The sequence below is a fragment of the Columba livia genome, chromosome 9, assembly GCF_036013475.1.
Source record: "Columba livia isolate bColLiv1 breed racing homer chromosome 9, bColLiv1.pat.W.v2, whole genome shotgun sequence".
Taxonomy (NCBI): domain Eukaryota; kingdom Metazoa; phylum Chordata; class Aves; order Columbiformes; family Columbidae; genus Columba; species Columba livia.
This window is the reverse complement of record NC_088610.1, coordinates 18,525,923-18,551,826: the sequence shown is the minus strand read 5'-3', so window position 1 is coordinate 18,551,826 and position 25,904 is coordinate 18,525,923. Positions and strand designations below refer to the sequence as shown.

Here is a 25,904-nt window from a genome sequence, read left to right as displayed (position 1 = left end):
AGTTGAGTGCAGTGACCCAATGCCGTGTTTTCCGCTGCTTTCAGATCATTCCTCTCCAATAAAAGCAAATGAAGGAGAACTGAACAAATCAATTCAGCGAGGCTGAACCACAGCCTTAATTACAGGTAGTGTGAGGCAATGGCAGTTGGAGGCTGTGACGGCAGGTCCCTGGTATCCTGCTGCTGAGCTGGTGCTCCTGCCTCTGCCCCAGGGAGGAAGCTTTTTGTTTAGTTCCTAAACTGAATCATTTTGGAGATCTGTCTGAGCAGACGGACGTGCCCGGAGCGAGCTGGGGGAGCCGCGGGGTTACTCGTGGTGAGGAGCGGGCTCCAGCGGGTGAGCAGCGCTTGGCTCACTGTGGGATGCCCCATGGAGCTGCAGCCTCCGACATGGGCTGGTGAAGCTGCAAGGAAGCTGAGGAGCAATATCATGGATGTCAACAAGACCTGAGTGTCAGCCCTGGATCTGCACCTGCCTGAGCTCCCCAGGTATTTGGATATAGAGGGAAATCTTCACCCAACTGGTGTTAATGGAAATGCTCCGACTTGTCAGGGGAGGGGGCTTTCCTACACTGCTTTGACCCAGTGATGGGAAAAGGAGGGCCTGGCTGTGCACTTTGGAGCTGCCCGTCACCAGCCAGTGGTATCAGCAATGCAAATACCTGCTGGGATCCCTGGTCTGGTGCTTGCTGTTCACCACAGCAAGAGATTTGCCAAAGTGGGCCTGGCAAAAATGAAGATGTTGAGATTAGGTTGTTAGCAAATGCAGTATGTCTTTTTGTTTTGGGATGTAAATATTTTTATTTAATGGTAAATAATATTGTATAGGTGACCTAGTGATGGATATACCCCCCCTCCCCCCGAATAGCTTAATAGAAAAAAACACAGATGTGTTAAGAGTGTTTTGGTTTTATTTTTGCTTTCCCTATTACAAGCCTCTTTGTGTTTCTAAGACCTTGTCTGCCATGGGCTTTTAGCCTCTGCTTGGATTGTAGCAGTGTGCCTGATGCAAACCACTGGTGTAGATACGCTGCCGCTAAATACATGACAGCTGGAGCAGCAAATACCCGTTGAAAATGCAGGGTATGGACAGTGAGGAGGGAAATGAGCATGTGAGGGACAGCCTGTGAAGTGTGAAGAGTCCAGCGACAGTTTTTGTTGGGGTGTTTATTTTTGCTCATGGGATGAGCTGGAGAGAATGCAAATAGCTGCCACCAGAAAGCCAGGTGGTACCAGGGGTGGCACAAGAAATGGTGCGGAGCCACTACCCTCCTGTGGGCACGGATGTCCGTAATTAGCACACAGTTGTGTTTGCAGCGAGGCTGTGGTGCCTCTATGGCTGGTCTCCAGAAATGCAAACAGATGCACAGGGCACGTCACCCTCCCAGGTATTTGCTCACATACCTATGGTCAAGCTGTGAATTCCTCAATCCGGCACGAGCCAACACCCACCCAAGCCAAGAGGAGGCTGGCTCGGGCAGGAGAGATGTCATTTTGCTTTTTAAGTTATCAAGTGTTGCACCTAATTGAACCTGCTGCAGGGACAAGAGCCGATCTTAAGCTGATAATTCCTCGTTTAGATGTGACTTAAAATAACTGGCTTTGGGGAGCAGCTCCACTGATGCCAGTGAGTAGCATCCTCTTGCCAACACCAGCTGCAGGTCCCAGAATTATCCCTGAGGGTGATACCAAAGGGCTGCTATCACGTCTTTTCTGTCACCCATTGAAGGAGTGAATGAAACCCAACAGCAAGAGCTGCTCTGAGCCACCAGGAGCTGAAGAACCGGACTCGGTTTCTAACTCCCTGTCTCAGCACCAGTGGTCAACCACCAGTCAGCCGAGCTAAGGGGCAGGGAATGCGGCCACTGAGACATTGTCATTAAACCTGTCAGGAAGAGAGGTATTACCATAATTGGTGCTGATGAGATGGGATACAGGCACATGAGCTTCCCCCTTTTTTTAAGATATATCCGGTTTTCTGTCAATAACCACTTGTTTGTCAGTTCAGAACATCCAAAACTAGTTCTTACTGTTATATTTTGAAACTTTGAAATTTTAGTTCATGATGAAAAAATAAAAGCCTGTAGGGGGAGGTGTCACTAAAAGCAAGTGATGAATCCTGGCACTGTTGTGCTTCGGATGGTGCAAACACATCTCCATGCACTGAAGAGCCAGTAATCTGTGTGTATCCTTGTTACTCACCATCATGTGTCTAACCATGTTTTTAGTTACTTGGCAGCAGAAGTATGCATGTTGTTTTTCAAGTATGGGAAGGTCTTTTCCTTGTGGCTGGAGTCTCCTGTGCTGATTTGCCAGCCTCTAAACTTTGATCTTAGTTTGTTGCAACTGCTGTAAGATCAAGGGCCATGTTGCATGTACCACAACAAGTGATGAAGATGAAGAAAAAAGGCAAAGGTGATGAAGAGCAGGGGTTACAGCAGCTGAGTCAGAGCTTGCGAGTTGTGTCCTGGGAACAGCCTGCACCAGATATAGTTGTTCATGAGGGCTACAGTTCTTGCAGGAAGGGAGTAATGAGAATTTTCAGAGACACCAAAATTTAGATCAAAAGGAGAATTACCTGTGTGTTGGCCTCTTCTTCCTTGGCACCAGTTTTGTTGTGGTCTTTTAAAAGAGCTGTTGTTGAAATATAACACCTTCTTGAAATGCCAGTGGCAGCTCTCCAGCCTGCACTTCCAGATGTGCACAGCTGGGCTGCTCCACAGCTGGCACTTCAAACATGATGTCTTTGGGACTTGTGGTAGCCAATTCCCATGGTGTCATAGCATATATGTGTTTCCTGAATCAAGGACTGGGTTCTGTAGGCAATAAGTGTCTCTCAAAAGCCACATCGTGAGCCTTATTTTTTTAAAAAATATCTTTACTTGCACCACAGAAAATCTAAAAGCAAAGTTAGTAGTAAATCTAAGATTGCATCCTTTGCATTTGGGATTCAGAGCCGGTCAAGATTTCAGGCTTTATTTTTATTTATACAAGCACTGATGTCTTGTTTGCTGGGTTTTTTTTAGATGAAGATTATTTTTTCTTTTGTACTTCTGCTGGTAACGGTAATGTAGGAAAACCAGTGATCCCCCCAAGGCTGACGGTGAGGGCTCAACGTGCTCTGGAGCAGGGCTCTCCAGCAAGCTGGTAGATCATTCAGTGCCTTAGAATTAAGAGCATGTCTATTTAGTATTCCTCCGGGCAAAAGATACTACTAAGTGTAATATCAAACTATTAAATAAGGGTGATGGGGTGCAATCTGATCCAAATGGCATGATTCTTTTTATATTTGCAGAACAGCACTAATTAACTTCTAAAACCAAGCTGCAAGCTGGATTTTTTTCTTGCTTAAATAACTGTTCGTTTCATGGCATAATGACTATGATGTTGATTGATTGTTACCTGCAGTGCTGTGTACTGAGGAGGAGATGAACGGGGTAATAAAAAAGTATAAAGGGCTTCATGAAGTAGCGTTGCCAACTGTTAAAGATAAAAATTAAGAAGGATCAGTTAAGCATCTTTTTTTCCAGGAGTTTTGTTCTTTGAGATAGTCAGAGGAAACTTAATACTGCTATAAAATCTGTTATCTCTTGCACAAGAAAAATAAGGACATAATAAGGAGGGTTTACAGATTTTTAAAATAACTTTCTTAATAAATATTAGTTCTCAATGGTTTGTATCATGCTTTGCCTTGGCCAGAACAAAGCAAACAACAATTAATGACAGTTCTTCTGGCTGATCATGTCCTCAAGCCATCTAGACTTCACACATTGATTAGATATTCCACAATTTGAGTAACAGCATTCATTATTCACTGTTACATTTACATCACTGTTAATTACAGTATCACCAGAGTAGTCTGGATGTCCATTACAGACTTAAAGTCTTGGAAAAAAGAGTGCTCTAATTTATTCTAAGGATACTGTACACTGAACTAGCCCTGCAGTTCGCAGACACTTATAACACATCAGCACACTACGAAACTAATTGCTCTTATTACTTTAACATAAGAGATGAAATAGAACTTTAAGTGTATAACGACTTAATATTTATCAGGTCCAAGATTTTGCACCTATGCATATTTTCAATAAATTAACAAGGCTTTATTTAGGCCTCCAGAAAACATCCTTCAGTTGTACTTGTTTACATAAGAAGCAATCATTGCTGATACCTTGCTACAAGCAAAAATAATACTGTTGTCTGTATTAACATCCTATTCTGGAAGAAAAGGGAGCTGACTCAGTCCGTGCAGCCGAGCTGTCAGTCGTGTCTCCCAGGAGCAAACAGGTTGTGTGAGAACATGACCTTGGTGAGCTGTGCTAATGACCATGATTTAAAATTCCAGGCTTTTGTCTCAACTAGAGAAATGGGTGAGACAAAATGCCTTTAAAAACAAACTAAATAACACTAAGCAAAGTGCAAATACAATTTAAACATTTTACAGTGAGTAACTAGGTGATCACTCACTAAACTACGTCCAGTTTTTCCCATAAGTGTGAAAGCTTAATGTATTAAAACCACACATTGTTTTGTTTATCGGAGGTCTCTGTGGACCTGCGTGCTGTGGTGGTGGCTGACAGCTACACCGGAACGTGATGGTTCTTGTCCGCACCCCATACCCAGCGTATTGGTTCAGTAACTTAACTGGCCAGCAAAGCCCAGCCCCAGATGTATTTTGTGAGTGATTTGTAGTTTGAGAGGATAAATTAATGTTTGTTGTCTTCTTGCAAAGACAATAGATATTTGGACTGCAGTTAGAACTTCTCAGAATCAGTTGTCTCCAGTAAGGTCCAGCATGTGGTATTCCAGAGGAAATACTGCTCATGTTTAAGCTGGACCACCCTCCCAGGACTTAAGACCTCTTTGAATTATAGTGTTCTGCTGCAGTTGTAACATAGTTTTGGTCTCCTAAGGGCAAGATTTAGTGGAATAATTCCTTAAAAATATTAAATGTACATACAAAGTATTTTCTGTTTCTAATCTTTCTACACATTTGCATATATTCTACTTTCATTTCTTAGAAATGCTCATGTCTTAGAAACATCAGAGGAGTGAAGAGGTATAGAATGCAGTGTTTGAAGAACACACATATGATCCATTAGCTGATGAAGCAAGCATTTTGGAGCGATGCAGCTCGTGGTACGCAGATGTTCTCTTTGTGTGGCTGCTAAACAAGCGTGGTTGTAGTCTTCGTCCCCCATGAACTGCCTTCCTTAATCTTAATCCTCCTAATCCTTAGACCTTTCCCGTGCCAGGTGAAGGATGAATGCTCCATGTGCTCCCAGATATCACTGGCCTATTTTCCCTAAACCCAGACCACCCTGTTGCTGAACTCACTGTTGTATCTTTTTAATCATCAAACAGATCACGCTGTCTTCAGTTACTTATGCCTTCGTAGACTTACTTCAGAATAATGCCAAGATGTAGGAGGATTATAAAATCATACTTTCATTATTGCACCTTCAGCTATGAATTCTTGAATGAGACCTTTCTCTCAAATTGTCCTGCCTTTATTTTCTGCATATTTTTATTTTCTGTATATTTTCTGATTTTACTTGTTACTGTGAGTTCTCAGTTTTATAAGCTTTCTAAGGCTCTCTATATGCTTTCTAATATGCTTTTGTAGTATAGAATGGAATGTTAGTGTATGTAAGTATATTAGTATTTGATTTTGAATTAATTTTTGGTTTTGAACCCGTGATCCCTTTCTCTACTATTGAAGTGGTATAGCCTTAAAATGTATTGACTTTTGCAATTACTATTATTGAATTTTGCAATTAACTTTATTTAGCATATAATTACTGTATTAAGCACATAAAACCTAGATGCTAGAGACAATGAAATAGAACTTATTTCATTGTGTGCTGTTTCTGATATCAGATTTTTGATATCTGAGCAATTGCTGTGCAGCAAAGGAGTACGTCCATCAGTCAAAACTTCAACTTCCTCTTATCATTCCTGAGGAGTAACTTGAAGAGCGAAGGTTCCCTGAAGCAGTAGGTTTTATGGATTGTCTGATGCAATCAGTAAGGAACGCTGTGAATGTATAATCGAGCAGATCTGACACTCTGCTCAGCATTGCCCAGAAAAACCCAAGGACATACAAGTCCCTGAATAATCCCTGTTTTTACACACGTACAAATGTAATAAATTAGACTTTATGAAAATAGTTAAATTTGTTGAAGTTTCACAGTTTTATTGAAGCGTTGCTGTACTTCACTACAAAGGAAATCCAAGTGTGTTCTAATTTTTGCAGGCTAAGTTTCACAGGTATTAAAATGGTTGATTTGTTATGACAAAATGAAAACAGATGCAGGTGTTAGCATTCAAACAACCTCGGATTCAAAATCAATTTCATGTATGGATGTGTAATGCAGTTTGAATAATCAGACTCCGAGTGTATTGATCGAAAGCGCCTTGGTGTCTGTGAGTCACAAAACACTTGGTATTTACACACCAGGCCTGGGACTTATTGCAATAACTTTCTTTTTCAAAATGTATTCCATACTTTTGCTTCTTACACATCACAAGATAGCACAAATTCCTATTTGTATACAGAATTCACCTTTGTATTTCTAGGAATAACTTCTCTATAGTTAGATGTTCATCATCTGATGGACCTGCAGTGTACGCATTCATCGCTTCAATTATTTCTCAGCTTTCTTCATAGTTTAGGCAGGACTCTAAATCCTTCACTCCTACCTTTATTCTGTATTAATTTCCAGCATAACCATGCACAGTATAAATTAATTCAGTACTGTTACAATTAGACACACCTATGTGTCTGCAATTTGGTCTGCTCTGAAGAATCTTTGTTACTTATCTCCAAGAAAGAAAATTAATTCATTCACCCTCTTTCTGCTTCTCAGCTTGGAACTTTTCCTGCTGCTCAGGATTCTCAGATGTAAATGTTGGAAGTAACGTTACACAAATATGATGGGTAGTAGAGACTTATTTCATGACATTGTTAAACAGCCTTAGACCTTCTCAAGACAAAAAAACCCATTGCAAATGTCAGGAATAAGTTGTCCCATTAATGTGGTTTGCACACGAGACAGGTAGGTGAGGGGCCTTGTTTCCCAAACTGCCAAATACTGAGTAGTTTTCCCCAATTTTCTCAACCCCAAACATCCAACTTACAAAAAAGCCCAGATTTAAGCTTCTGTTTTGGAAACCCTTGGCTATGTTTGTCTCCTGGTTGGAGTCTTAAACTGTAAAATGGTTTTGTTTTATGAAAACATCACACAGTAGTTGGCTAAACAAAATCCATTAAACAAAAGCAAACTGTCAGAAGCCTTTGCAGCCTTCACCTGCCGTAGCAGGAAAGTGCTCTTGGACGGTTTAGCCACCCACCGTCTCATTACAGGGTTTATAACTCCTGGCTCTGTCTGTCACACTAATTCTTTACCATACTTATTTATTCAGAATTGCAGAAGAAAGTCAGTCAGTCCTGGGAAGTGGCTTTTTTCCTTCTTTCTTCTCACGTATCTGGTGGACATAGGGTAACCCCGGCAAATCTGGTGAGCCTTACCATGGTGGTCTAAAAAGCAAAGCGTCTCTGTGGCAGGTGCTGGTTTAATGCAGACACAATCTGAAATCCGTGCTGTGCACGGGTAGCCCAGGCTGGCAGGGTGTGGGGCTGCAGCCTGCCCAAAGCATCCCTGGAGCCCGGGGCAAACCCGGCATTGCAGCGAGGTGCCAGGGACCCCAGCCCGGGTGGCGGCTGGTGGACAAGCAGTGCAGAGGGCTCAGACATGGACTTGGACCTGGGTTTGGATGTTTTCATGGTCTATTTGATGATTAAATTGTATTGTGAGACACCGGTCGCTCAGAACATCACTGTCATTGGAGCCCATAGGGATCACCTTTTTCCTGCAGGCTCGAGTTCATTGTTTGATGCTTCTGATTCCTCTTGGCTGCTGTTGACGCTGTCAGCTCCACTGTAATGTTTCGTTGGCCTAGAAGATGACAGGCGGCTTGTGAGCAAGAAAGTTCAAGAGCAGAAATAAATTCTATTTTTATTCCTGCCTCTGATTTTCCATGTGCAACGCAGTTTCTCAGCGTGGTGGTTACAGGGTGCAGCAGTGTTGCAGAGCGTGCCTTGCAGCTTGTTTCACAGATCCTAGCCCACTGACATGTTTTCCCCTACTTGGAAAATTCAGGTTGGGGGGGTTATCATACTATTAATACCTGAATGGCACTCTGATTTATTGCAGTAGGTTGGCAATATATGTGTGGTATGAGAAGATACAAGAGAGGAATTTAAAGAAGTACTCAAGCATTAACAAAGCTGAACTGTGTCAAGTGGTGATAAATTTGACACTATACCCTTGATCATCTGATTATTAATGTCATCAATCTCTCTCTGTGAAAAGTGGCTCTGGGCATGCCCATATTACCAAATGTTCTACTAAATAATTAATCATTTGGGGCATGTTGCTAGAATTTGCTGCTTTCCAATTTAATCCTAGCAACTTACTCATTTATTCCTTTATTTGGAAACAAAAAGCTTCACAGATAAAAATGAGTCAAATGTACTGATACATACGTGGAGACTATTTAGCATTGCAACTGCATGCTGCTTGTTCTAGAAATATTTTTCCATCTTTTAAAACAATGGCCCAAAATTAACAGTTCTGGGAATGATCACCTGGGGAAGAGAAGCTGTTCCTGCTGCCAGCACCCGCATCCCAGCTGGCTCTCCCTGCCCCTCCAGTATTAGCTCAGCCCTCTCCATGTTTTAAGAGGGCATTCGAAGTGCCACACTACCAGGATATCTTTAGAAAAAAAACATTACAATGTCAGTTTGATTGTTTAATTAAAAATGTCAATGGGTATGAATCCCTGTGTTGAACTGGATATTGTTTGTATCTAAAGCAAAGCAAGTTTTAAGCAAACTCTTTTAAAATATTGTCTTCTTTTTAGTTAAAATTATTTAATTTAGTGTAATACTGTATTAATTTGTAGTGTTCTGTTATTTAATGAGTCATGGAGAAAGTTAGCTAATTATAGAGTTATTTATTTTTCAGGTGTTCGAAGGCTACAATGAGTTATATTCTATCCAGACCACAAGCTTTGTTCTACCCAAGCCCTTCTTTAGTTGTCTGTGTTATTTCACGCAAGAAGTCGATGTGGCTTTAGTTTAGCCATATGCACCTTCTTGAATCACTTAATTTTGTTTGTGTCCTCCAGGGAATTTTAGCTAAAAGCTCACATCTGTTGTATCTGTGACACTCTTGTTTTTTTCCCCTCCAGCTTCTTCCCCAGCATCAGTAGTCAGCAGCCTGCTCATCAAAGATTAATGCCAACCTTCCACACACATTTACCCATTCATACACTCTCCTCTTTCAGTGTGCCTCATAGTTTTGTTTTTATTAATTCCCACTGGATATTAGTTAGAACTGGCCAAATATAACATTGGCGTTCTGTTCTCTTTCCTGATGAGTCAGTTGATTGTACTTCCAAATCAGTATTTTCATAAGATCACTTGCCATCTTTCCTGCTATTTACTACTTGCTATTCATTCTCTGTTGCTGATCAAAACATATGGCAGTGTTTTTTTAATCCCTTGCCTGGGTGCCTGAAACTTTTTAAAAAGGAAAGTGAGAATAGTTAATCGAGCTTTTCCTTCTGGAAATTAAAAAAAATAAACACGCATTTGTGAATACATGAATGTGATTAGTAGGAGCCGTTGATGTTTTCACAGATACCCCTTCCCTGCCTGAATGCTCTAGGGTGATACAAGAACTTCTTTCCTGCCTTTGCTTGAGCTGTCATACCTTTTTGTTTAAAATATAGATCAGCTACTATTTTAACTTTTCATTTCCTATCATTGTGCATAGCTTGCATAGGGAAGGTCATTGTCTCCCACAGTCACTAATGTATGTGTCTTGTGCTGTTTAAATTTCCAAATATAAACACAGGTTATCAAACATTTGCTCGGTGACTACTGTCTACTATAGTAGACTGTTGTCTACTATAAATCCCCAGATTCTTTTTTTTCCCTACAGGATACTCAGCATAGACTCATACAGGAAAAGCGTTACAGTGTAAATGACACATTACACCAGTTTCTTCCAAAGCCCTGCTTTGTAGAAAAATAAATTTAAGCAAAAAGGTGTGGTAAAATCCCCAATATAATAAAAAGCTTTGACTCTGTTATATGTAAGCATCAGAAATCTATGACGAAGCCGAATACATGTAGGAACTTGTTTAAATCAATATGCTGTCATTTGTGTATATACGTATGTATTTTTAAACCTTAGGTGTCTCTAAATTTGAAGTTGCTTGATCAGTTTGGGCTGTAGGTGATGTTTCATCTCTGAGGTGTTTAGAAGACGTACCAACAAGGTTCTTAGTGACATGGTTTAGTGCCAGAGTTAGGTTCTGATTGGTCTCAATGATCTTGAGGGTCTCTTCCAAGCAAAGTGGTTCTATGATTCTATGATGCTGAGCTGAATCAGGAGCCACAGGGGCTGCCTGGGACCAGGCTCTCAGCCTGCAGTGCTGTCACCAGCACCAGCAGCACCAAGTGGCACAGGGGGAAGTTTAAAGAAATGTCATTGTAGACTAATGGATTGGACACAGTCTAGTCTCTTTTATCAGAACTCCTTAGAAATTGGCTTAAACACTAATGAATCAGAGCTTCAAAACCTGTTAGGATTTATTATTTAGTTTCAAGTGCTTTTGTTAGTTGAATGGCTTACTCCTGTCTAAATTATCTTCAGACATGGAATGCACTGGACAGCTTTTTGGAATGTAGCAAATGCTTTTTGAGGAATGTCGGACACATGGTCCTGCACACAGAAGATCCTGTTGGGGCTGCACAGTCGGTATCTGCAGGGCAATGAGAGCAATTCAGCCGCTTTAGTGTCTGCAACCAGCTTGCCAGCACCTCAGTTACAGGCACGGAGTCCTAGTTTGGGTAATGTCACTGGTATCCCACTCCAGACAAAGCCAGACAGAGCTGGGGGACATCAACACCAAATGCCTTACAAAAAACATCTTGCTGGGGGGGTATGTCATTACAAACTCCTCATTTACCCTGAAGACTATTAGGGATACAGCCAATAGCTGTGTCTGTTTGCAATAAATATAGCTAGTTACACAGTTAGCTTTTGGATTTCAAATAACTCAAAAGTTCAGGCAAACTTAAAACATGCATATTGATGCAGCCCGTAATAAGGGCTGACATACCAAGTTTACAACAAATCCACATTTAGAGTTAAATTTTCTTTAGAACCTCCTGCTCATAAAACTTGTTAGTATTCAGATCTGGCAGATTGATAAGGGTCAAATTTAATTTCCAGTTGTGGATTCCACGTGTTTCTCAAAGTGAGGCTTTTGCCAAGGTATTTTACTGCTCAGTTGCTGATGAAGACCTGGGAGCAAACAAGAACAGGGAGTCCAACATGAGATATGATGTGAGCAGACAAGCTCTGTGCTGTTCAGTGCTTTATCTCCCATCTTCCTTTGTGTAAAATAGCCTCTGTACTTTTATCCAGAACCTTCCTCGCCTTGAATGAAATGCGAAAGATTGCACAACACAACCCTAGGACTCCTGTCTTTGTGCCAATATTCTCATTGTATTTATTGAATTTGCACTATCTGTACAGATGTAAGTGAATCCTTTGGCAGAAAGCCTTCTAAATTCTCTCCTGTTGCAGAAATGCCTACGTTTTCCACCTTTGAAAAACGAGTTTCTTCTCCTTCCAAGTCTGCTTATACTTTTTCTAGTGAGTGTGAAACTGTTTTAAATACAACCTCTCCATACCTCTATCTGTATTTCAGTTAGCGTCACTTATGCTTGGGTAGCTTGTGACCTTTATAGCTCAGACAACTCCTGTGGATAATGTTTTCCCACTTTTCAGAACCGTCAGTGGCTGTCTCTTCTGTTCCAGTTCTAAACACTTGGAAGCGTTTTTTTTCCAGTAATGAGGTGACCAACTTGGTCTTTGGATTAACAGTACCTACTCTGTCAGTTTCCTCTAAGTAAGAGTCAGTGCACTCCCTGCCACTGAAGGACTCTGCAGGTGGCCATAGACACAACCAGTGCTGCTGCTTCTGAGATGTGGTGAGGGGTGAGGGGAAGGGCTGGTTGTGGGATATCTGCCATGTGGAGTGGTGAGCTGTATACTTTACAAATGGTACAAACTCACTGCCTGACAATCTGTAGGTGAGGTTGTGCTCAGACTGCTGCCCTCAGCGTTGCAGTCCTCCCTTTCCTTGAGAGAGGAGCACTTGACCTGCAGAACAGAGGAAACCAAAGCTTGCCCTTTGGCAATGGTGGCTCCCACCACTGCAGAGACAACCACACAACCCTCTGCAATTGTATCTTCTAGGCTTTGAAACTTTCTTCCCATATGTTGTTTTTATTTTACTTATCTTTGGCAGGTGCTCATTTATTTTGTCGTTCAATATTATATTATGTTGGTTAAACTAAAACGTTTAATTCTGAAGGAACATTTGCAGGATCTGGATGAGTCATGGAATCACGGGATCATAGAACAGTTTGGGTTGGAAGGGGCTCTCAAAGCTCATCCAGTTCAACCCCTGCCATGCACAGGGACATCTTCACCCAGATCAGGTTGCTCAGAGCCCCAACCAGCCTGGCCTGGGATGTCTCCAGGGGCAGGACATCTACCACCCTCATTGTAAAAAGTTCTCACGTCTAGCCTGAATGTCCCCACTTTTAGTTTAAAATCGTTACCATCAATATTGATTAAAAAGGGCCTCAGTAACTGTTGAACAGGAGCCTCCCCTCGAGCAGCACCAACCAAACCTTGCTCCAAGCAATGTGGCTTTGGTAACAGTCAATGAGAAACAAGCTGTCTTTGCTCAGTTCTGTCAGCAGATCTCCATGTCACCAACCTCTACAGCAACCGCCACTAGTGACACCTTCACGTAAACCTCGACCTCAGTAAAATCCCAACAGCAACCTCAAACTCTGAAGTTCTTGCAGTGTTTTGAAAGGAGGAACCAAGCAGCTTGGCAGGAGGAGGGAGCTGTCCTGGCACGCAGGGGCTGGCTCTCTGGCTGGTGTCCTCACCATGGCCCATGTCCCCAGAGCCCCCGCTGCTCCCCACCACCCGTGACACATTTATGCAGCTACTCCCGTCACTGTGGGAGCTCCCGTCCAAGTAATGAAAGTAACGAAGAGCTACAGGTAATTAACAGACATTTTAATAGAGAAGAAAGACACACAGGTGCAGGTGAGAGAATCCCCCACACGTCGAAGCGGCTGCGCAGACGCACTGCGGCTGCAGCGCCGACGGTGCGGCGGCTGACGCGCGCGGCACGGGGGGCGGGGACGAGCCGGCCCCCTGGCCCCGCCCACCGCCGCGGTGACCGGCAGTAACCCCGGTCCGGCTCAGCCCCCCCGCCGCTCCTCGGAGCCCGGCCCCGCGCGCCACCCCGCTCGGGCCAACCAGGAGGCGCCGTGCCGCATACGCAATGAGGGCGCGCGGCGGCGGGCTGCCGAGCGGCCGCTGAGCCCAGCCCGTGGCGCGGCGCGGCCGGGGGCGCGCACTCGGGACACGCAGCGGGAGCGGCCGCGCCGGGCGGGTAGAGCCGGCCCGCGAGGTGCGGGCGCCGGCCGCGGGCGTCCTCTGGGCCGGGGCCCGGTGAGTACGCGTCTGCGGGGCGCGGGGGTGGCTGCGTGGCTCTGCGCCACCGGCGGCGTGTCCGGCCCCGTTGTGATGCGGGGTCGCTGGGATTCCCGGGGCCGCAGCCCGGGGCGGGACGGCCTCCAACCGCCTTCGCGGGGCCGGGCGCGGTCGCGGCGCCGGTGCGGACCGCGGTGGTGCTGAAGCGGCCCGGCGGGCTGGGGAGCGCGGGTTCAGCCAGAGCCGACCTCGGCCCGGCTTGCGGTGCGGGGAGCCCCTTGCGCCTCGCCGGGTCCCGCTGCAGCGGCCGGGCGGTCTCCGCCGCCGGTCGGTGGTGACCGCCCGCGCTGCGCGCCGGGGCACACGGGAGCGGCTTGCCGGCTCATTGGTGAAGTAGTAGGCGCCGCTTTCTTCTGCTTTTCTTTGTGTTTCGGCTGTTACGTACGAGGATGTGGAGAAGGCACGGCCTGAGTCACCGGCCGGGCTGGGGGTGCCCTCCGGCAGGTACCGCCGGGACACAGAAACACACACACAGACACGCACGCCGTGTCCCGACCCCTTTAGTGGGATATCTCACATCTTGGGCGTTGGTACCGAGAGTGCGTTTGCGCGTTGTCTTGGTCTCGGCGTGCAGTTTATGGTCTGTAAACGCGTGTAATGTGAAACCGGCACGGTCGGGGGCGGGGAGGCACGATACAGGATTTCCAATCATATTCTAGTATTTTCATTCTGATTTCGAGGGGCTTGGTGTTGGGTTTAGTGCTGAGGTGCGTTCCCCTCATGGACTTGCTCGGGAAGGAAAGCCGAGGAGCATTTGAAGCGTATGGGAGAGGAGCAAGGGTTGAAAGATTGTTTCGGCTAGTTCCATGAACAGCACGAGGCTCAGTTTGTGGAACCCATTCAGAATCTTTGGGAAATAAGCAAACAGTAACCTTCAGAAAAAAATAAAATGACCACTTGAGTAAAAATACTTGGAAGGTGGTGTATCAGCACTACTAGATTTTCTTAAACTTGCTGAAGAAATAACCCCCACAAAACATGTAATAATTATTCAGTAATTCACTGTGGCGTATGACGTTTTTTCCTAGCGGTAAAATGTAGAAGTCAGAAATGGTGGGTATGTTAGCAGGTCTTGGTTATGTCCTAAGAGAAAATCATTTGGGTGTACTCCTAAGATTTTATACCCGTAACCATCTGCACCACTGAGAGTGCAAGTTCACCTCATAGTATTCACTTGTCTTGTGTGCTTTCAAAAGTTAAGACATGTTAAGCCTGGTAATTCCTCCTTGTCCTGTGGACCTATGCTTCTGAAATGGTTGAAGCTAAATGTTGTGACTGAAAGAATTAATTTTCTTTGTAGTTAATCAACATGTTTGTTATTGTTAGTCCCTAAAAACAGGCCAGATTTCATGCTTTGTATGTTCAGTTTTGATGGCTGGCTGACAGACTTGCGTCAATCTGGTGGATCTGCTGATCCATGTGGTCAAAACACAACATGGATCCAGTCCCTGTTGGCTGGTCAGGAAAGCAAGCTTCTGACTAATGGAAACAGAATCCATTGGGAAGAAGCAAACCCACCAAAATTATTCTAAAATAGCCTGTTTGATCCTCAATAAGCTGGTACTTGGTTCTGAAAGTTGTGCCATCTCCAAGTGTCCTGCTCCACTCAAAATAATAAGGAAGATAATAAACCTCAGCCTCAATATTTTGTATATTTCACAGCTGTGTGTATTTCACAGCTGGTATCTATGAGCACTGTGGTGTGTTCAATCTAGTTCCTCTTTTCAGAGGTTTTACAGGTAGTTCCCATCTTCTCCGCTCCATCTCTCTTGCTTGGAGGACCCTCATGATGTAAAGCCACTGAGTAATGCATGTTGGGCTGAGCACGCTGGTATGTGTAACTCATCAGTTTATGACACTTCTATAAAACCATAATGCTTATGAGGAAAAAGTTCTTGAATCAAGAGATCTGGTTCATCCTGAAGCATAAGAAAATCAGAATGCTATTTACCGGATTACAAATAGTCTTTGAAGAACTAGAGGAAATGTCTTTGTGCTTGCCTTAAAGCGTGGTGTGCTCTTCCTGCACTGGTGAGCATTTAAGCCATTGATTCCTCTAGCCCACATTTAGTGCTGGTGTAGGGCTTTTATTCCTGCTTTCTGTAGACCAGTGAATGGTTTGAGCCACAGTCATACTGAGGACTGAGTTTTTAATCTGTGAATCGTCAAGATGTGTGACAAAGCAGCACACGTGGCTCAGGACAAAATGTGAGGGAACTATGGATAAAGCCTTCTTATTCAGAGAGATCCAGCTGTGGAGTGAATTTCCAGAAGGTAGCAGGAAGAACTGAATCCTGAAATGTTTAGAAACCTACATTTTCTTCCAGTGAAAGAGTAACTAAACTAAAACCTGTCCTGACAAACAAGCTGCTAGTTACTGTCTTGGTGACAAAACCAAAGGGATAATGCAGTCTGACACTGCAGTGTTACTAGACCTTTAACACTAAGTTCACGTGGCCTGAATTCCCCTTAAGCCCCTTTTCTCAGTCAGTGGAGAAACCTGGCTGGTTTTGGAGAGCAATTCAGAGAATTTACGTCAGATGCTGAATGAGGAGCTGCCTGAAAGCCAGCTAATAAGAAATAGGAGGCAGAAGGATTTATGTGGAATTTAGGCCATCTGAATATGGCCCTAAGATGCGACTTAGTACTACTAAGTAAGGTGTATTAACACTAAGAAGACTTGGCTTCAATTTCTATCCATTTCATCTGCTGCTGATTACTAAGCAAGTTTACCATGTAAACAGGTATTTAAGGGCAGGGGCTTCCTGGCTCTTTTCCCTGGCAGGAGTGACCCCTCAGCAGCGCAGCCTGGGGCTGGCCTGGCCAGGAGCAGCTCTGCTGAGCAGGCTCTGGGGTGGTGGGGGGCAGCAGGCTGAGTGTGGGGCAGACCCGTGCCACGTATTAACAGGAGCACAGCGAGGAGGTGAAGTCAGGCGATTATTCACCACCACTCAGCACTTGTTAGACCCCAACTAGAACATGGCATCCAGTTGTACTGCCCCCCAGGACAGGGAAGTGTTGATAAACCAGCGTGAGTTCAGTGGAGAGCTCCTGAGGTTGTCTTGAAGGTGTGAGCTTTTGCCTTGTGACAGGGGGCAGAGGAACTGTGCCTGTTGTTGAACCTGGGCATGGGAAGGCTTGGGAGGCCCTTCCAGCACCTATGGGGAGGTTTTCAAGAGTGTGAAGCCAGGTTCTTCACAGTGCTGCCTGGTGGGAGGAGAAGAGCCAGTGGGTGTGAATTGAAGTCAGAGGGATCTGTTTCTGTAAGCATTTTTCAGCATGAGGTCAGCAAGCAGTGGGACTTGTTGCTCAGAGGTGCTGTGTAGTCTCTTTCCATGGAGGTTTTCAAAATCCGACTGGCCCCTGGTTCAACCTGCAGTTCAAAGCAAGGTCACCTATGAGGTTCTTTCCCACCTGAATTGTCCTGTGATTCTATTGTGCCCATGGAGCAGTCGCAGTGGGAGTTGCTGGGCCAGCTTATTTAGGCGTGCATCTGGTCTGGCAGTGCAGGTTTACTCAGCACACTTGGAGAAACATAGCAAGCACTGAAGCCAGACTTAAACAGCTATCAAATAGCAGGACTTTATTTAATTATGCAATTAGAGTTGGAAGAACTGCTCTTCATCCTGAGATCCTGATCTACATCAGGCTTTGCCATGTAGTAAGGCCTGAAGGGCTCTTGAAGGTTTTAGTACTCAGAGTTACAGGTTGGGATCTAAGGATTTGGAAGATGTTGAAGGAAATCACTTGAGCAAGGCTGTATCCTAATCACACCTCCTGAATGGCTATTGCTAAATCCAGGAATATAGGGGAAAGTGCAGCCCTCTGAAAGAAGCTCAGATCTTATTTTGTATTAACTTCTAAATTAATTCGAGAAAAGTTGTTCAAAATTCAGAATTGATTTAGAATCAGCCTGTTTCAAAACTTGCAACAGTCTTTACTGATCCTTGGGAAGGAATTACACACGTCCCCTCATTCCTTATGCACAGCTCATGGGGAGTTGAGGTGCTGATGTGGTGTCTGGGATCCCTTAGGAGCAGGTGACAGCAATTTGTTAACATGTGCATTGGGAAGTCATATTTCCCTCAGTGTTTCTGAGTCTTGTTAATTATGAAGGTGTGCTGGTTAATTACAATGTCAGAAATAGGACAAGCTGGTTCTGAGTTCTGTGAGTTTCCTGAAAAGCAGGGAAGATATGATCATTGAAAGTTATTGATTTATGGGTTTTCACTGTTGAGAGTGGAAAACAGCAATAACAAACTGCAATCCTATTTCTCTTCCCTATTTCACTTAAAAATTGGAAATCTAGTGTTTTGGGGTTTTTGGGTACCATGTAAATATCATCTTTACCCTGAAGAGTTGTATCTACTGGATGAAAGTATTATGAGATCTGGAAGGGGAAAATAAATAATGAAGATTAGAAGTGACTTGCTGAAGATGAAGCAGCAGAGTAGCAGCAGTACTGCACTGCCAGATCCAGTTCCCCATCTCTTTCCTGTGTTATCTTACTGTCTGTGTAGAACATTCTCTCCTCCTGTGGTAAACTCATAAGGATACTGTGAACTGAAAACTATATAGGAACATTTTTTCTACATCTTTAGAGGAGAGACACTTCTGCCTTTCCCTTCCTGCTGTCCAGGACAGAGTATGGCACATGCCTCTTTTTGTTCAGGTTGACATACATATGAGAAACCATCTGCAGGAAGGTTTTACGTGGGTTATTTGCTTCTTGACCAGAAGACTACAGAGCAATTAGTGCATTATTATACAGCAGTGTGCATGATGATGTAAGGTTTATTGGATCAGACATACAGTATGATTTCTACCAATATTTTAAGAGAATATCAGAATATAGTCTGTGGAACAGTGGAGCATGGTCTGCAGTTGTGTCACTGAACCATTATTAAAATAAGAAGTTTATGGGTTCATTCTGTGAGAACCTATGAAAAATGTGGAAAGTGAAGCATCTATGGTTAGTTTTTATAGTTAGATGTGTGTTTAATTTGTGTTTGGTAAGGGGGATGTCTGTAGTCTGTGTTTTAAATATGTGGGTATGGAGAAAGGCAGAAGGGAACAGGAGAAGAGAAGCACGAGATGATAGCTTTGCAGTGGGATTTAAGCAGTTATATAGAGAGATGCGTGTGCTTTTTCTTTTGTCTGCAGATTTGGTATGGATTTATATGTTTGGTGAGTGCTGAAGAGGAGAGAGGTGAGGGAGGCAGCGGTCCCAGCAGTGCTCGGCCAGGGAGCAACAAGTGGGTTCAGTCTGTTGTGCACACACTGCTGGGGAAGGTCTGTCAGTCATGGGTAGCTGCAGCGTAATTGTTCTGATCAGGTATCGCTGCACTGTATTGTTCTGGCGATGCTGGGACTGGAGAAATTATTTTTGTAATGGACAGCTTTGAGCTGCCTAGAAAATATTTTCCAGTTCTGCAGTGTGCATAACTATGTAGATTTTTATTCCTCCCTCCCCTTCCCTTTGGGGGAAAAATGCTGATGGAGATTTTTATCTAGTTCTCTTACAATCTGTACAAATAGTTTAAACTGATAACATCCAGTACTTTCAAGAACAAGATACAAATCCAGTTTCTAATGAAGCGTAGGAGGGCTGTGAGCTGGTGTGTGAGCATCCCGGCCACAAAGCCAAGGCTGTTAGTGTGTGCTGGAAAGTGCTGCGAGGGTTTTCGGTTGGGAGCACTACCTAAAATAGACATTCATAAAGAAACTTCTGACCGCTTTGGTTTTCAAAAAAATCTGTCATTTACTAATAAAATGAGTTTTATTAAAGAAATATTCTGTCCACATCCTGTGTTATGCATTCGCATATACAACTGTGACCAGGTCTAGGGTGTGAAAGGAGAGAGCTACTAGCCTGATTTGTGTGTGTGTGCATCTGTAGGTGTGTATACATCTAAGATAAGAGTCTAGGAGTACAGTGGTTGAAATGGTATATATTTTAATTACATTATTAGCTTAAATTTTCATGGTTCAGGGAATTTTTTTTTAATGCACATAGTTACTTTTGGTTTTTGAAATGTTGGTGGCTCATAAAACAGATAAAATACTTACATTTTTCTTCTGGAAATATTTAATAGTTTATTCAGGACAATCTCTAGTTTATTCTAGACAGGCAAAATAATTTTGCCTGGGAATATTCACAAAATTCTTGCAAGTGCTGTGGGTACTATGGCACCTTTCTTTTTTTATAAAGGTCGGTGTTCTTGTTTTACAAACTTGCGGTACCCAGCCAGGTACTTCAATAATTTGGCCGTGTTTACATAATCAGAGTCTAAGGGTGTGTTTGTTTTCCCTGAATAGAATCTAAATGAGGATTCCCTTCTGCCAGAAACTTCATCTACCTACATAGTATTTGTATACTGATTCTGAACCACTGACTTGAATTATCTCATGTGAGGATTGTTACCTTAGCAGCTTTGTTCGCTCCAGTCCATATCTGTGAGCAGTGGATATTGTCCTCTGATTTTGAGCACCTGTGTTTGTAAGTTTTATTTTCAAGGGTGACACAGAAGGACTCAGAGCTGAGGACCACACTGCTTTAATGCTTCTTCATGTAGAATAAAATGGCCACTAGTTTAATGAGTCCTTGTTTTGCATTTGTTTCATGTTATGCAGTTGTTGGGCATGTTCATAACTGATCCTGCCTTGCTTTGCATACAAAAAAAAAAGAGAAAGAATAATAAACAGAGAGAAAAGGATATTCATTCCAGTTTGATAGAGGAGAGAGTTTGTCTTCATGTTCTGTTACTTCTAAGGTTAGAAAATAAGATGGTAAATGGGCAGGGCAGACATCCTTATCCTATATTTAAATAAATTCCAGTGCTGGATTTTGAACAGAGCAGTAATTTCCCCAAGCAGTGTAACATGAAACCTAGATAATGTAGCTCTTTAGGAAAAAGCTGAACTTGAAATATTTTGTTTTTCCTTTGCTGTTTCTTTGTTTTGTAATATTGTATTTCCCACTGTCCCTAGTATTTCAGAGCAGCCAAGAGAAATAAAAACCTTATACAGTGGTTTGCAGCGGAAAAGCCTGCTAGTGTTTCTGTAATATAAGCTTCTGTGTGACTCCCAGTGGGTCACCCCCCACTTTTTGAGTGCAGAAGAGTGCTGTCTGCTCATAAATACACGGGGAATGAGGCTGGCGCAGCAATAGCTGAAACCTGCTTGTGTGGTGTCTGTCCCCGGGCATTGTCAAGTGCTCTGTTCAGGAGCCGTTTTGGCCCGCGCTGGTGTTGCAGAGAACAGGGCTGTGCCTCTGTGGCAAAGGCAAAAAAGAAGTTTCTACGTAAGTGGCTTCAGATGCCATTCCTTCTGGCAACTTGGCATTTATAGTGTCATGCTTATATCCATAGGAAACATTTGCTTAAGTCTATTTCTGCTGATTGTGTGTGCAACATTACTAGTGTCTTAAATCACAGTTTGGTTTAATTTGAGCCTTTTTGAAATCTGAAGTTCAGTAAGCCAAGTCATTTTTTTTAGTGTACTGAGAGAAGGGCAATGCATTCTGGTACAATTAGGGTATATGTAGAAATACATGTAAGCGTAAAGTATTTCTGTTAAACAGTGTAGGAGTCAAGGGTAATCACCTATACATCTGTGTGTTTAGGAGATGTGATTTCACAGATACTGATGTAAGCAGTCTAAGAAACAGAAGAGTGTTTTTGAGAATAGATCTATAACTTGTGGCAGAGGTAAAATTACTCTAAGTGTACTTGAAAATTGCATATTCATAGAACATTTCTCCCTTTCTATTTGTGCTTAGGAAAAGCTCTACAAGTTATTTTCTGCTTTTGTGTAGTTGCTGGAGTGAGGTGCTGCTTTTGATATGTCTCGTTTGGTCCATGCGGAGAGGTTCACTTCATGAGGTGTGAAATGCCTGGTGAGTCTTGTGCAGATGTTGGCTTGAGGCAACACTTCTGGGTCTGTGTTCTTCATAAATTGCATTCCTGTTGCTTTTTTGCTGTGTGACTGGGGGGCAGCTCTTCATTATTTTGGGAGTGCATGTTATGAGACGTTGTCTGAAGCATGCACGTGGCCCTGGGAGCAGTGGTCTCTCTCTGGAAAGGTGGTGGTCCCCTCTGAGGGACTTGTGAGGAGACGGTTTGACCCTGCTCTGGAGATGTGCTCACCCCAGAGGAAAGTGAGGCAGGGGAAAAGCAGGTGTTCCCGTGGGAACTTTTTAATTACATTTTTTTTGGTGGTAAATCCCTGTAGATGACTGGACACTGTGACGTTGTTTAAAAAAAAGAAAAACAAACCAACAGAAGCACACCAAAGCCCAAGCAATTGGAATCTGAAAACATATTTAACCTTCTGATATCGGGGAAAAAATTCTTCATGGAAAGAGTTGTCAGGCATTGGAACAGGCTGCCCAGGGCAGTGGTGGAGTCACCATCCCTGGAGGTGTTTGAAAGATGTTTAGATGAGGTTCTTAGGGACATGGTTTAGTGCCAGAGCTAGGTTATGGTTGGTCCTGAGGGTCTCTTCCAACCAAAATGATTCTGTGATTCTATGATTCAAAAGAGAAAGTGTATTGAAAATGTCAACAGCTCAGCCTTTCAAATTTAAGTGGTGAAACATCCCACTTTATCACTTTGAGAGCTTTGATCATGCTGTGGCTGTCCTCATTCCTTTGAAATGTATTGTAAAATTCCTCTTGAAAGTATTGTTCCTCTGGATGATTTTTTTTTTTTTTTCTTATGAGGAACTTCTCTAAAGACTTGGAATAAATTCTTTACTTTTTCTTCTGAAGCCTGTATCATCATTTTGTTCTCTCAGGTTTGCTTTGTTGCTTGAGTGTATTCATCTGCTGTTTCTTCTTTAAAGAAGTTCTGGCTTAAGGTTATCCCTAACAAAAGCCCATCAATAAAGACATTCCAGAAAGAAGGCAAAATCAGTATAAATCATAGGGCTTACTAGATTTTGGAGCTGTCTGACTGGTATTTTAAAAAAAATTAATATAGGATAATGGCTAATAATTGTTACTGTCACACTATCTGAACTCTAATTCATCTAGAAGTAAATGAGAACATTTTTATGCATGTGTAAATTCTGCTAGAGAAGAAAACAGAAGCACCTTTACTACTAAAAATCTCTGGTATCATTGTGTCCAATTTTTGTTCTGATCTGACGAATACATTGCTAGAATACAGCACACAAGCAAATTGAATATATAGCAGCAGAACATCAATTTCTGTTTTGATTTGTGAGAAACAAACACAGCAGACCTATTCACTCCTTAGCATTTCAGATTTCCCAGAAATAGAGAACTGATCTGAGGCTGTATTTTGTAGTAGAAAATGGCATATCAAACCATTCTGGTCAGGCCCTTCCATTAGAATGGAAAGCAGAGTCTGCCTCCCAGTGGAAGGACTTAGGAGGATTGTCTTCAACAATTGCAAAATGATTGTAGGAATTTGGAGAGTGATAAACTGGCAGTGATAACTGGGCTGTTGCTCTGCTTCTACAGAAGCCAATGGTTGGGGGTAATAATAAAGCTTGTGGTTTATTTTTATGCAGACTTGTTCATACTGTGTATGCAGTACTATTGGCGTTTTTGTTTAAGTGCTCTTCCATGTTTAATTTGTATCTGTGGTTTCAAAATCTAGCAGAATACTTGGGAAACTTGGTGGTTTTGTCTCTCTTCAACAGTTAATTTGCAGATGCTAAAGTTACTCTGAGGTCTTCTCCAGCAGTAAGGTACTTTTATTGATTACATTTTTTGCCTCTCCAACACAAATATGAAAACATTTAATTTAGTCTGGCATTAAATACATCTCTTAAATGCTCTAATAACTGCTTATGAGAAGAAATGGAAGCAATATCTTGACAATATTTGATAAAAAGCCTGAAATGAGTAAGATACTTGTTTGCCATGAAATAGTATGATGTAGTGGGAAGAAAAGGAGACAAAAAATACAGCAGCACTGGATTGTGTTCCTGGCATAACCATTACTTTGTTGAATGACTTTTATTTATAGTTTTTATCCTGCTATTTTCTTCTCTGTGGTAGTAGTAACAGTGATTTTAGCTTCTTGGGAAGTGTGGTTTGCTGACAGCAATTGTTACCTTAGAGCTGTGTTTTATTGTTATAGGAGATGTATTCATCAATCCTTTACATAGTTAACCTGTCTTGTATAAGTTTAAAAAAAAACCACCCTTATTTAAGGAAAATAAGTTTTAAAATGTTTTTAACAGGAGAGTTTCTAAAATAAAGAATTGCAATGGGGCTTGCATTTTCAGCTGATTTTAGTATCTTGGAAGGCTACTTCTGTCATAGGTAACAGGAGCTTTGGGATTGTCTGTTTAAGTGTTGTCCTGAACCTATTTTGATTTAATTTTACTTTTCACCTTAACAAAGTTTTAAACTTCAGTTTGTAGCCCGTACAAACGGCCTGTGCATTGAAAGTCCTATAGTTTTTTGGGGAAAAATAAAGCTATCTACTTTGTGATTGTCACTCTGGCTTTCAGGTCCTCATAGTTATTACTGGTTTTGTTTTGTTAGAAAGCGAAGGATATAGTTACGAACCTGAGTCTCTCACTCCCCTGCAACATGCAGTGATATCTCATACAAACGGGACATGGAAATACATGTAATAGGCTGATAAGAGATGGAGGCTTTTAACACCTGCTTACCGTTACCGTTTTAGAAATGGCTGGATATACCAAGGACCATATAAGTGAAAGCGCAGGTCTTTGCCCTCTAGAGATGTCAACTAACATCTAATTTAGTTCTAACTAACATCTAATTTAGTTCTGTGCTAAAACATTTGTCTACCTCTTTTCTGCCACCACTAGGTGTGACATTTTTCCTCTTGGTGTAAGGGGGAAAGAAAATGTTAATGTTTTGCAAACTTTTCTAGGTAATAAAACTACTTTCATTGTCTCGAATCAAGTTTATGTAGTAGAAAGTCCCTCCTTAGAGTAAAGGACTTCTGTTCATGTAATTCCTACTGTTAGAGTACCTTGGTGTCTAACAAGTACCTAATAACATATTTATTCGAATAACGTCCCTTCTGTCTACCCACTAAGGAAAGAGAAGTGGCATTTTACAAATGTGGCATTGAGATGTGAAGGGCACCGATTAAATCTCTTTGTACTTACAGGCATGATTAATAGCATACATCCAAAGTTTAAACACATTTAGTCTGTAGCACCTGCAACCACCAAGGGGGATCTCCAAAAAAAGCAAGTGGAGAGAGATCATTAGTAGTGAGAGCAGAAGGTTAATGCTCCAGACCACAGCTCTTCTCTGATCCCCCAGTGTACTGGTGATGACCAAGTCACAAGATGTTTTGTGTGTTGGTTTATGCTGATCTTGGTTTTCCTACAGCCAAGAGGTTTGATTTACAGCGTGGCCAGCCGTGTGTTCCCTCTTTGGGATGGCATGAGCACCGCTCTATTCACGGTTACCCAGTTGAAGATAGCAGAAGAATAACTTCTTTTGTAGTACTAATTTCTGTTGATTTAGGCGCCTGTAATGACTCACCCTAGGCTCAAGTGTGCACCAAGGTTGATACAAAGGCAAATCCGCCCTTCTGCCCTGAGAAGCTGAGGGTTTAAACTGGCTCAGCAAGCTAACCTGACTCAGTCCTAGCCACACAGGCACTCCTGTGTTGTACAGTGGAGGGAAAGAGCTGGATCATGTTTTCGAGATGAATGGTCTGTTTTTATTAGCAGCCCAGCATTAAATCTGCTTGAGCCAAACTGAAACCACAACCCCAGGCCATGTACTTCATGAGCAGCCTTGGCTGCCCTGGCAGTCTGTTAAACACCTTAAACTGGTTTGTTCCAGGTTGAAATGTCTTTTCTGATGGTCTGTGTGTGCCCTCGTGTACTTTTTCAGAAACATGATCATGCACAGAAACGCCTGGGTTGCCATCAAGAGTGGAGTTCAGCGCAACTGGGAGCAGTTAGAGAGCGTGGGTGTTCACCTAGGGTTGTGCGAGAGGTGAGTCACAGCTGGAGACTCCAGGACAGTCTGGGCAAGGTAGCTCCAAATTACCCATTATGTGTTTGCAGACAGTAGTTGTTTTCCCCATGTCCCGAAAATCTGCACCCTTTTGAGAGAAAAGCTGTAATCAGTTTTGGTCTCCCACTGTACCTTTTTCTATGCGAGCTAATAGCAGTTCACAACATGTGTAGTATCGAGAGGGGCAGAGTCCAGGGAGAGATGGGTGTCTCTTGTTCAGGACTTGGAGTGAGAAATCAAGGACTGGAATTG

General features: G+C 42.9%; 1 protein-coding gene across 3 annotated transcripts in view; it reads left to right on the top strand.

The window, feature by feature from the left end:
• Nucleotides 1–253: 253 nt before the first annotated feature.
• Nucleotides 254–25,904, top strand: part of ACSL3 (acyl-CoA synthetase long chain family member 3) — a 62,962-nt gene continuing 37,311 nt past the window's right edge. For 2 of the 3 annotated variants that reach the window (XR_010474716.1, XM_065074100.1), the window contains exon 1: nt 13,481–13,621. The gene's annotated coding sequence lies outside the window, so the exon portion shown is untranslated. Of the gene's footprint in view, nt 489–13,480; nt 13,622–25,904 lie in introns of those variants that run through there. The other variant, XM_065074101.1, reaches the window with a different exon arrangement.